This window comes from Poecilia reticulata, linkage group LG22, assembly GCF_000633615.1.
Source record: "Poecilia reticulata strain Guanapo linkage group LG22, Guppy_female_1.0+MT, whole genome shotgun sequence".
In the NCBI taxonomy this organism is placed as follows: domain Eukaryota; kingdom Metazoa; phylum Chordata; class Actinopteri; order Cyprinodontiformes; family Poeciliidae; genus Poecilia; species Poecilia reticulata.
The window spans coordinates 23,413,846-23,424,755 of NC_024352.1; positions in this window are offsets into that span (position 1 = coordinate 23,413,846).

Sequence of the window (10,910 nt, forward strand, 5' to 3'; positions counted from 1 at the left end):
ATAAAGATTTAGAGACAATGCAAAGTGCAAGGTTTTTAAAGTACAAGGTGTGCAAGATGAATACTAGAAGAGACTATGAAGATTAACATGACAAAATGTGACACCATGATTGTTTAAGCTAATCTTCTTCACTGCAAAATATCTCCAGTTGTGTAATTCTACCCTGCAAACATCATGAAACGGATGGCCTTCATATTCACAATTAGCAGTTTTTGACATGAATTTAATATCTGAAGATCTCTTCACAGAACTTGAAACCATTTCTGAATATGAAGCTTCCTACCCCACACATCAAGGCTTCCCAGTTCTCCTGCATGGACCTTTTGTTACAAATTGGAAGCCATCGAGATAGACCAGAATTGTTTTCACAAGCTGACAGTCGCGCTGTCACTCATCATCATTGTAAAAAAACTAAATACAAAATGATAGACACTTAAATACACACGAGTCCTTGTTATTACAGAGGATCACTCCACAGGAATGTGGCTAAATGTCAGGACAAGCTGAGTGACCTCCCAGCCCCCTTTCCGCCTTGGCTTTGTTTCCCACTGGAGCGTCCGTCGAGCTGGTTTCCTCTTCCTTCACATGGCGCAGAATGAGACAGGCAGTCGGAGCAATGACGAGCAGAAGTTCTCAACGTAAAATAAGAAATTCAAACGGTTTGTCAAGTGTGAATCAAATTCCAGCCATTTTAACTTTCAAACTTCCAACTTAACTGCATTTTTTAGAAGAATGCAAACAGCATTGGAATTATCAGTCCAGTGGTGGAGATCCTGAAGTGTTTGTACATTTAGCCAGCATCATCATCTCAACACATTTCATCCTCATTAGCTCTGCATGGTTGATCTAAATAGCCCAGTTAGTGATGCTTCCCTCCCCAATGGACTTTGTCTACAAGTGAAAATGCATGCACACACACACACACACACACACACACACACACAAGCAAGCACGCACACAAACAAGCAGCCGCCAAAATACACTCAAAGTCAAATGCATTAACAAACAACTGGGATTTATGCTTCGGTGCTGCTGTCAGATGAGACGGAGAGAACTCCTCGTCCGTCTCCCAAATGATCCGGGAGTAAATTTCAGGTCAGTGATGGCTTTCGTGTAATAAGACGGATAAATCCATGTTTGATGATCAGAGAGGCGCTCCATTGTAACTAGGCAACCAGGAAACACAATAACCCTTGTTTTACTCCCTCCTCTATCTGCAACTCTAGCTGACTAAATTTCGCGTAATCTCATCTGGCAGTCACTGTATCGACAGCTGCTGGCCGGTGCCAAAAAAAGACAAATAGCCACTCTGATTGTCTTTTCTCAGACCAACTGAGTGTTTTCTCACGGACAGAGAGAGCAACAGAGGTTGAACTACTCCATCTCTGCACCGCCTCAAAGAAGCATGAATACACGGGGAGGAGAAATCTTCTTAAAGACGTTTGTCAGCGAGTGAGCTGCGTTATCGAACACCTTGCCAGCTCTCCTCCTCCTCCATTATCGCCGCTCTGTGTAGGTGTTCCTCGGCTGGTTCACACCCAGATTAGCTGAAGCAAAGAGTGAACACACTCATCAAGAGAAAACTCACACTCCAGTACTTTATGGTTACCTGCTGACCACGCCTAATCTTCAAACATACTGCACATTCCAACCACTAACTTTACTTTCTCCCATTTTTGTCTTTGCAGACTTGTTGGGCTTTGCACCTTGAGGACTTGTGCAATCCTGCTTTACAAATTCACTTTTGCTTTGAGAAAGTTTAGCAGATAGTTTCAATTCAGAAAAATGTTCTCTATTCAAAATGTAAACAATTCCGAAGATAACATTGTTTATTTTAGTTTGCAGATTAAAAATATCTATTAGTTTCTACCCTAAACTTTTAATTAAAAGTGAAAGGTAGCTCTCTGTTTTGCTAAAGCTAAAGTGAACTTCAAAAATAAGCCGACAAGTCATCTAAACACCCAAATGCAGGCGGTCCATTGCTATAAAATTACCACAAACTGAAGACTCACACACAGGTCTGCACAATGTCCAGCTGACTAAGGCACATATGAAAGGAAAGCAGCTGAACTGCTCAAGGCTGGTTTGAGCAGAGGAAACAGAACCATGAGAATTCAGTCATTGCACAACAGTGCATCTGCAGCTGGTGAAGCTACAAACTGTTGACTGTTGCTACAGCATCAACAAATCTGTGCCCCCACAAAAAAAATAAATAATAATAATAATCTAGAAATACAAACTGATGCTCCTTTACCAGAATGAGACACGCTGTGGATGCAGTTCAGAGCACCAAAGCACTGAGATTTCACTGGCAAAAGCTCTAAAAGACGTAAATCCCACTGCAACATGCGAATAGATAGACTGGAAAAGGGGGTGGAACTGTGTGGTACCCCAATTGTTCAGATCTTACCACATAGATGATGAATCTGCTCTGTCATTTAGCAGCACTAAATGGACATGGAGTTACTCAAGGCTCCATTCTTGAAACACTTATTTAATGCCTACATGATGAATTTACCTCAGAATACGGAAGACAACATTTATTACCATATGTATGCTGATATGAATGAGAAAACAGTATCTTCAGTCAGAGGCTTCTTCAGATTCGCTGTAGTACAGACCGCTACTGGAGGTGTTTCCTGCCAACAGCCACCATCTTCAATAACTTTGAAAAATCTGAATTAATGAGCTGGAACAACATTTAATTTCCCTTTGGGATTAATGAAGTGTGTTTGAATTGAATTAAATTAAATTGATGACACACAACTCTAAATGTCTCCATCACCACATGACTGCAACTCCTTAAAGTCAGTAAGTAAGTGTGCTATAATATCAATTTAATGCTGAAAATACAAAAATCATTGTCTTAAACTCAGGAGAAATGCAAAAATTGAGCATTCATGATACCTGGGTGTTGTTAGATCGGTAAAAAATAAGTTTCAGCCCAGAAACTAGACTTTGTAGACAACAAGCAAAGAATGAGTGGTGCAGTAGGCTCTGTTATTGTGATGCACAGCATGATTATTCATGATGCTCTTCAGACTCTCTTTGTGAACAGGCTAATTGTTTCATCATCCATGTGAACCTTTTGCATTAAGGTTTTGCTGAGCAGGTAGGAGTGTGAAGGTGACCAGTGGGCCTCTGACTCTTTGGATTTGCCTGCCAGTGAGGTGAAGCAGCAGTGTGTCTGCTGCAGCTAATGAATCAGACTGAACTTGGTGTTGAACAATGTTCTCAATCAGGAGATCAGAATGACTCATGAATGGAGCTCGACACACAACGAACTCATAAATTACCCAAAACAAGCTGGTGAGTTCAAAATATGCTAATAATATACAGATGGTTGCACTTTTCTGAAGAAATGATTGAATGATGAATGAGAATTTGATGCAGCAACACTGAGCATTCAGTTATTTAGAAACTGTGCCATTGTACCATCTATTTAGAGTTGTGCAGCATGTGAGTTTTGCGAGTAGCATGTGGCAGCAGAGCAGATGGTAGTGGAGAGCCTGTGAAGAATGCTAAGTTTAATGCTGTGAAAATACCATGCCTTCGCCTGGGTTCAATAATTATGACTCACTGATCCATATTTGTGCAGTTCTTGTTGAAATAACTGCATGTTTACGTTAAACGCATGCATGAATAAGATGCTGTTTCTCCAACATAAAGCGTTTGCTTCGCGGTTTTCAGCGTCTGTAATTAATTTGATGAAACAAATCAGTGCCTGGCAGCATGGAGTGTTTGCCATTTATCTCCGTCTCCAGCCTACCAGCCAGCTGCACGTTCTGGTTCCTGATGGCAGCAAGAGACAGCCCAGGGCTCAGACTGACAGAGAAGACCAAGGAGAAGTGAGACTGCAGGCCATGCCAGGGAACATGTTGGGGAGCCCAACTACTCATATGGACAGATGGGACAAGCAGGGATGCACTTTTGGATTAATTGGCGAGAAGATGACAGAGGATAAAACCAATCATGTGCACTAAAGCACAATTATCTGCAAGAACCCTGGACACAAGCACAGAAAGTTGAGTATCTGACAGCAGATGAGGAGCCTTTTTTTTTTCCTGATTATGAGCAGTGTGAGTGGTTTTGCTTGGAAGCCAAACAGGTTTCACAAATGGAAATTAGCTAAATTACCTTTTGTGCTTTATTCTGGGGCAAAGCGAGCAGGAGAAATCACACACAAATAGATTTGCCCACAGCCCAATTATTGATTGCTCAGCTACATCTGCCCTGAATTAACATATTCACACAAATTACCTCTGATAAACGCGAGCAACAGTTAGGCTGTTCCTGTTTGAATTGCGCTGAAAGGCCCTCCAACATCTATAGCAGCCATAATCTTTCCCAAAATTAAGTGAAATCCTTTAAAATCCTGAATAGAGCTGATTCAACCTCCTATACTCTGCCACCTGAAAGCAATAGCCATACCTGGGCTGATGTTAAATTACTGCCATATGATTACAAATACAAGATGTTGCAATATTTACTCATAAATGTGACAATCTGAGCTAAAATGATGACTGGCTGCAACAGCTGGGAGAAGGACCTGATGCTTTAAAAAGCCTGACAGAAGATCGTTTCTGTCTGAAAAGGGAAGTCTTTCTGAACTTCTATACATCTCTTGCTGCAATTAAAAGAACGGCTAATTTCATGAAAAGTTTGGCTTTCATTCCATGTTCAGTTGTGCTTCAGCCAAATATCAGACTGTTTCTGATGTTTTTCTCCTAAAAATCACATGAATATGTATATATATTATTTATCTTTTGAATTCCAATTAATGAAAGCATTTTGTGCCAGTATTTGGGTAAACTATGCACCATATGGGGTCTATAGTTACAATCACCCAAAAGCAGAAAAAACATCAACTCTACATACTTCAGTATTTTTATTTATAAGTAGACATATTGTCTTTGTGACTTTCTCCAGCTTATTCTCCAGATTTTGTAATCTGTCAGCGAATAAAAAATCGTAATGATCAATAAGCTGGAAAACTCAGGTTGTGTTGCAGCAAATCCCAGCCTAAATGCTAAATTTATGTAAAAAAAAATCCCACATTTTCAAAATCAGTTTGACGACATTTAAGTCACAATTCACTGAGAAAATATACGGCAGCCTCAGTGTCAGCTACACCAATCAGGCATAACATTATGACCATGGACAGGTAGATTGATGATATCCATAATGGTCCCTGTTAGTAAGTGGGCAGTAAGTGAAGAGTTGACATGTTGGAAGCAGGAGAAAGGGCAGGCGTAATGGTTTGAGTGAGTTTAACGAGGGCCAGATGGTGATGACTAGTTGACTGGGTCAGAACAACCCGGTCAGCAGAGGTCAATGTCTATTTGAAATGGTCAAGTCAAAGGAAGGAACTCTGATAAACTCAAGGCTAAGTGATGCACAAGATGACCAGACTGATCCGAGTCAACAGATGAGCTGCTTTAAAATAATTGGAACCGCATGAAGCTAAAAAAAAAAAAACACTTGAGTTCTGGGTAAAACATATTAGCAGACAAAGGAGGGATTTTTATGTTAAATGCAAAATACATATATTTTTTGCACAGTTTTGCTCTTCTTTCAGCAAGTGGCATGTTTCAGAATCTGTAAACTTCAGTTAATGTTTATTAATTTACTAAATTAGTTGGCAATTATTTCAATAATCTGATTTTTTCAGTTCTAATTTCATTTTAAAAATAAAAATTATAATGCAACTTAGTCTAAAGTTATGTAAAACATCAAAAGTAAATATGTGTTTCTTTATTGTAAAAAGAAACACTTCATTTCATGCATAATATTTTATCAAGGGGTAAAGAAATAAGTTTCCTTGAAGATTCAGGAGGCCATAAACAAGCATTCCTCCAAAAACATATAATATGGTCTTAATTTACAGTAATTCTGTTGATTAAAATGTAGAAACTGAACTAAAACTAAGATGACATCAATACAAAATACCGCAGCTTCACATGGAAATCATGGGTGAATGCTGATTGGCAGATCAACACATAATTAGGGCAAAAAATCATAATAATATGCCTGAGCTGTACATAAATGTTAACATGAGCAGGAAGTTTTGTGTGTGTGTGAATTCATACCGAAAGCCCTAGAAACCGACCAGGAACCTACATGAGCTTAGAAATATTTTTTTTCCTGAGGTGGAGAATCTCTCCACAGACTCATTCCAATGAGCCATGTCGCTGGTTGACAGCTGGAGGCTTAAATTTGGTCCCGAGATGAATAATAAGACCAGGAAAAGCGTCCTTTCATAAAAACAGGGCAGAATATTTGTGAAACTTTTATGTCAGCTTCACTCAGTTTAACCTCATTCACAGCTGAGCAGCAAAAGGGCGCAACTTCACTCAACACCAAGACCACTTTTTAGACTAAATGAAATTAGTTCATTTTCTTTAAACGGAGCCACGTGATTTGGACTAAAACTAGCCACACATGTGCAAAACAAACCATTAATTTCACATTTCCTTACCTCTGTATCCAGCTGCACCAGCTCCATTGTGGGCCATGGCTCCGCGATTTGTGCAAGAGGCATTTTGGCAGGAATTTGATTCTTTACTCTTAGTTTCCCCCGAGCTGCTGGAGTGTGACTGTGCTCTCCTCCGAGTTGTCCGTGTCGCTCTTGTCAAGTGCAAGTTCCAGAACCTCCTGGTTCAGGTCCCAAGTCCCAGCAGAGCGCAGATTTAACAGCACTTTGTTCTCCGCTCAAAGCAGGAGAGGTGAGGAGAGGACGCGCTGCAGCCAGGAGCTTTCCTAACACTATCCCCCAGATCTGATCTAATTTTGGAGCCTGTTGGTCTGCTTAGCTGCTTTGTTGGGAGCGCAAACAGTTTTTCCTTCCAGACGAGCGCGTCGGGGGAGCTGAGGCGTTGCAGGAGAGGAGCGGAGCGCAGCAGCGAGCAGGGGGCTAATCCAGGCTCCTTTAATTACCAGCGCGGCGCACTGAGCTTAATGTCACACCGAGGAATCACAGTCAGCCTCTCTCTCTCTGTGTCTCTGGCGTCTCCGCAGTCGACGTCGTCTCGGATCTTTGCGTCCTCCTCGGCGCGTGTGCTTTCTCCCGGTCAGGAAAGGAAGGAAGGCTTCCCGGCAGGACACGGAGCGCTCGCAGACCTCCGTGTGTATGGCTCCGTAGTAAGAGCACTCTCCCAACTCGAGCTGTCATTGGCAGATCCAACCCCCCATTTCTTGCGCCCGTTCCGCACCGGCCCGTCAGCGCCACCCTCTGGTGGAGAGGAGAACTGTAAATACGTAATGCAGGGTGGAGAATGCCGCTAATGAACGGCCTGCTGCCGCTCAGGCTTCATGTTGCTGAGTCCATCAAGTCAATGTATTTACAGAAGCATGTCAAAAAAAATTGAAAATTAGTTTTATCCCTCATTAATTCCACTCAGTTCAAGTGAAACTCGTAAATTCAAAGCTTTTATTTTGATGACTGTGTATTACAACTAATAAAAGCCCGAAAACATATTAAACAAGACCAATAAAAATAAATTATTCTTCACATCGCATCACATTCAACTCTGCTGATTTTAAAGATAGTCTTTGGCACCATTTGTTAGGAGGCTATACCATAAAAGACAGATCAAGCTGTCTGCTCAAAGTATACTGTATCCAATCATATTAACTGAAAGCTTAGTGGAAGGAAAAACGTGGGGTTGAAAAATGTGCACAAACAACAGGGGTTGAGTGCATTGTGATGTAAAGCAACAGCCAGCCCAAGATACTAGCAAATTAATCAACCATTAGACCAGTGGATTTATAAATAGGCCATGAGTAAAAATGCAATCTATGCTCGAGTGATAATGAGTAAAAATGGTGTGAAAGGAAGCCAGGGATCATTGATGTTTAAAATGTAAATGAACAATACATTTTTACACCCTACCATTCTTTATGGTTGTCTCATTTAAGGATGAACTACAAAAAAATATCTCAACACAAAAAAAACTTATTAGCTTTTTGCAAAAAGAAACAAACCTCTTTGTTTTTGTTGTAAAAGGACTTTGTGACGTATATTCAGTGTTAGTCTTCAGTTGTAAAAAACTCTGCAAACAAATTGACACCTTGATTAATAGGTAGGATCTTATTTAACCCCAGCTGAGGTCCTGCAGATACCAGGATGAGAGATTCAACTGGCTTAAGTCCTGAACCACAGAAAAACATCAGAAATGTCTTACTGCACTACGAAAGAAATTTAGAATAAAATACAATGTATCACTGTGTCCAGTATGAGCTTCATTTCTTATTTTTGTGACACACCTGCACAGAGAACACACAATGATCATGTAAAAGGTTTATAGAAGCCAAAAAAAAGCTGAAATATCTTTCGTGATGTGATCTCAGAGCAGCGCTGAGAGAAACTGACTTTTCTCATGAGCTGCTGCTTCACCCCAAACTGTATTTTTGGTTTTTGCACAGATATATTTAGTGCACAATGCCTTTAGACTCCCATCTCCAAAAATGCTCCATGAGGTTGCAAAAATTATATAACATTCTTGATTACACAATAACTGTGATGTAAAGGAAGTTAAGAGAAACGGGTCGTGATCGGTGCTGTTCTGATCCGGCTCTGCTCTTTTCATTGACAACAGCTCTCGTGGAAGTCCTTGTAATCTCCGCTGACATAATGCGTCCCATCCACCTTCATCACTTCCCCGCTTCATTCACCACCAAGTGGATTCTGCTCCTGGCCATCTTTGGTTACTATTGGCAACTGAAGGCCATTCAGCTGCCTTGCTTTGTCGCTCTGATGAATTTTTGATTCAGATTCAGATGAAAATGGTTTTTCAGGCACAGAAGGGAAACATGAATTGGAGTAATACAATGTGTGATGATTGGTATCTAAATGAGCTGAAGGTGTAAATGCAAACTGTTGCTGCTGTTTTCACTGAGTCTGTGTATTAATGCCAAGCCACTGATTCCTGTCTGACATTGCTGTGGCAGGTGAATCACACTCACTGTCTACACTGGAGGAGGTGGGAAACACTTCCTTTATTATGTAACAGCAGCGTTTGCTGTGGGTTTTGGACTTTGCATCCAAGCTGCTACGAAACCTTATCTTTACACTTCGGAGACTGAATGCCACGTTCATTCATGCCTGAATGCCCACACAACGGGGAAAAATGCAACTGACAAAAAGACAGTATGTAATTCTGTGATCTCTGGAACAGAGCCGTGGAACGATGGCATGGAAAGAAGGTTGGATCACCGTTCTTTCTTGCCAACACATCACGTCCAGATAACTGTGATTCGCAAAGCCACATCAATCCTAAACATCATTTTTCAGCTGTCAGTTTTTTCTCCATGATGGATTATCAGCCTCAAGGAGCTTTGAAGGCACCTCCAAATGTAATGTGTTTTTTATTTAGTGCAGCCACACCACTGTTATCCACACCTCTCTCTCATCCCTCATTCTCTCCACCATCTCTTTTCTATCTCCATTATTCAGGACAATTGCTGTTTTCTCCTCTGTCATCCACATGGAGAATATAAGCAGACTGATATTAAATGTTTATGACTCCTAGCAGCACCCCCAATAAAGATCTGTCTAAGCAAAAAAGAAATAAACCATCTTTCACTGGAATACGATGTGATAAACCATTAAAAATGTTTTGAAAAATCCAACATTAAGTTTGAGTACATTTATTCAATAAAGAAAAAAGTTCAAAGTTAAGAAATAATTAAAAAGTGCTCAGATTTATCTTGCCACCCTTGTAAAGTAGGATCTGTGATGCTGTGGGCCTTTTCTCTAGCAGACACTAGAAACATAGGAGTGCATGGAATCCATTAAAGGATAATAATCCAAATAATAATCCAAATAAACTCAAAAATTTCTAATCAAACAAGCTTTACGTGTAGACTTTCCCAAATTGGAGGTCATAAAGATCATTACAATGTTTACAACCGCCCCCTGTCTATACAGTTATATTCAATCACATTTACAAATGTGGTTACATTTATAGACCAAACTCAGAATGGTAACCAACTGGGGGTTAAGTGCCTTGCCAAAGAGTCCAGGTGATGTGACAGGAGGAAGTTAAAATCAAACCTACAACCTGAATGAAGATCCAAGTTTTAGTTTGCACTTCAGGTCACCAAGTGAAATAGGAAGCATTTAACTCCTGTACAATTCATCCTGATTCTCATATCCCTTCACTGCCCCATCTGGGATTTCTCCTGCTGAGTTGGATTTCAACCGAGCCAATTATTAAAAATGAGCAGAAGTTTTGAACAATGACTTCAATTTTCTGAGCCGTTTTATTTTTTTAGTCTGGGAATGGCAGGAAGTGAACGAAGCAATTCAGTCCATGTTGGCCACGCTTCCAAATGCTGCATTAACATTAGCAGCCATTTTGTTAGGCTCGACACTTCTCTCTTTGAAGTGGAGGATGGTTGTCCTCGTCCCTAGTGTGTGCGTGTGTGTATGAGATTTAAAGTTGAGTGTGGAGGCAGCTCAATCTGGTGTCAGACTGAGCAACAAACAATCCAGATGGGTTTCGATTCCAGGAGCAGCGAGAATAAAGACAATTACGTCACTTCCTGCTTTAAGGAATCTCCTCTGCTCATAATGCTGTTTGACATCACAGGTGACATTACTGACTCAGAGAGATGTCCCGCTTCCACCCACTCTGGGGATGCCCAAACTCTACCTGCAGCTGCACGAATAATCCAGGAAAAACATGCGTCAGTAACATGCACGTGCAACAAAGCTGGATCCCTCCCTGATATTTGTCACCATGGAACCGAAACATGTTCCCTGTCTAACTGTGTGTTACAAAGGCTCGAGTGGACATTACTGTTTGTTATTGAGATTGGGCCAGGTGTTGGTTGGTTTGGTCTGGGACGGGGAGGTGCGCCACCCAGTGGTGAGTTCTCCATGGCACTTTCAGCAGCTGCAGAAACAC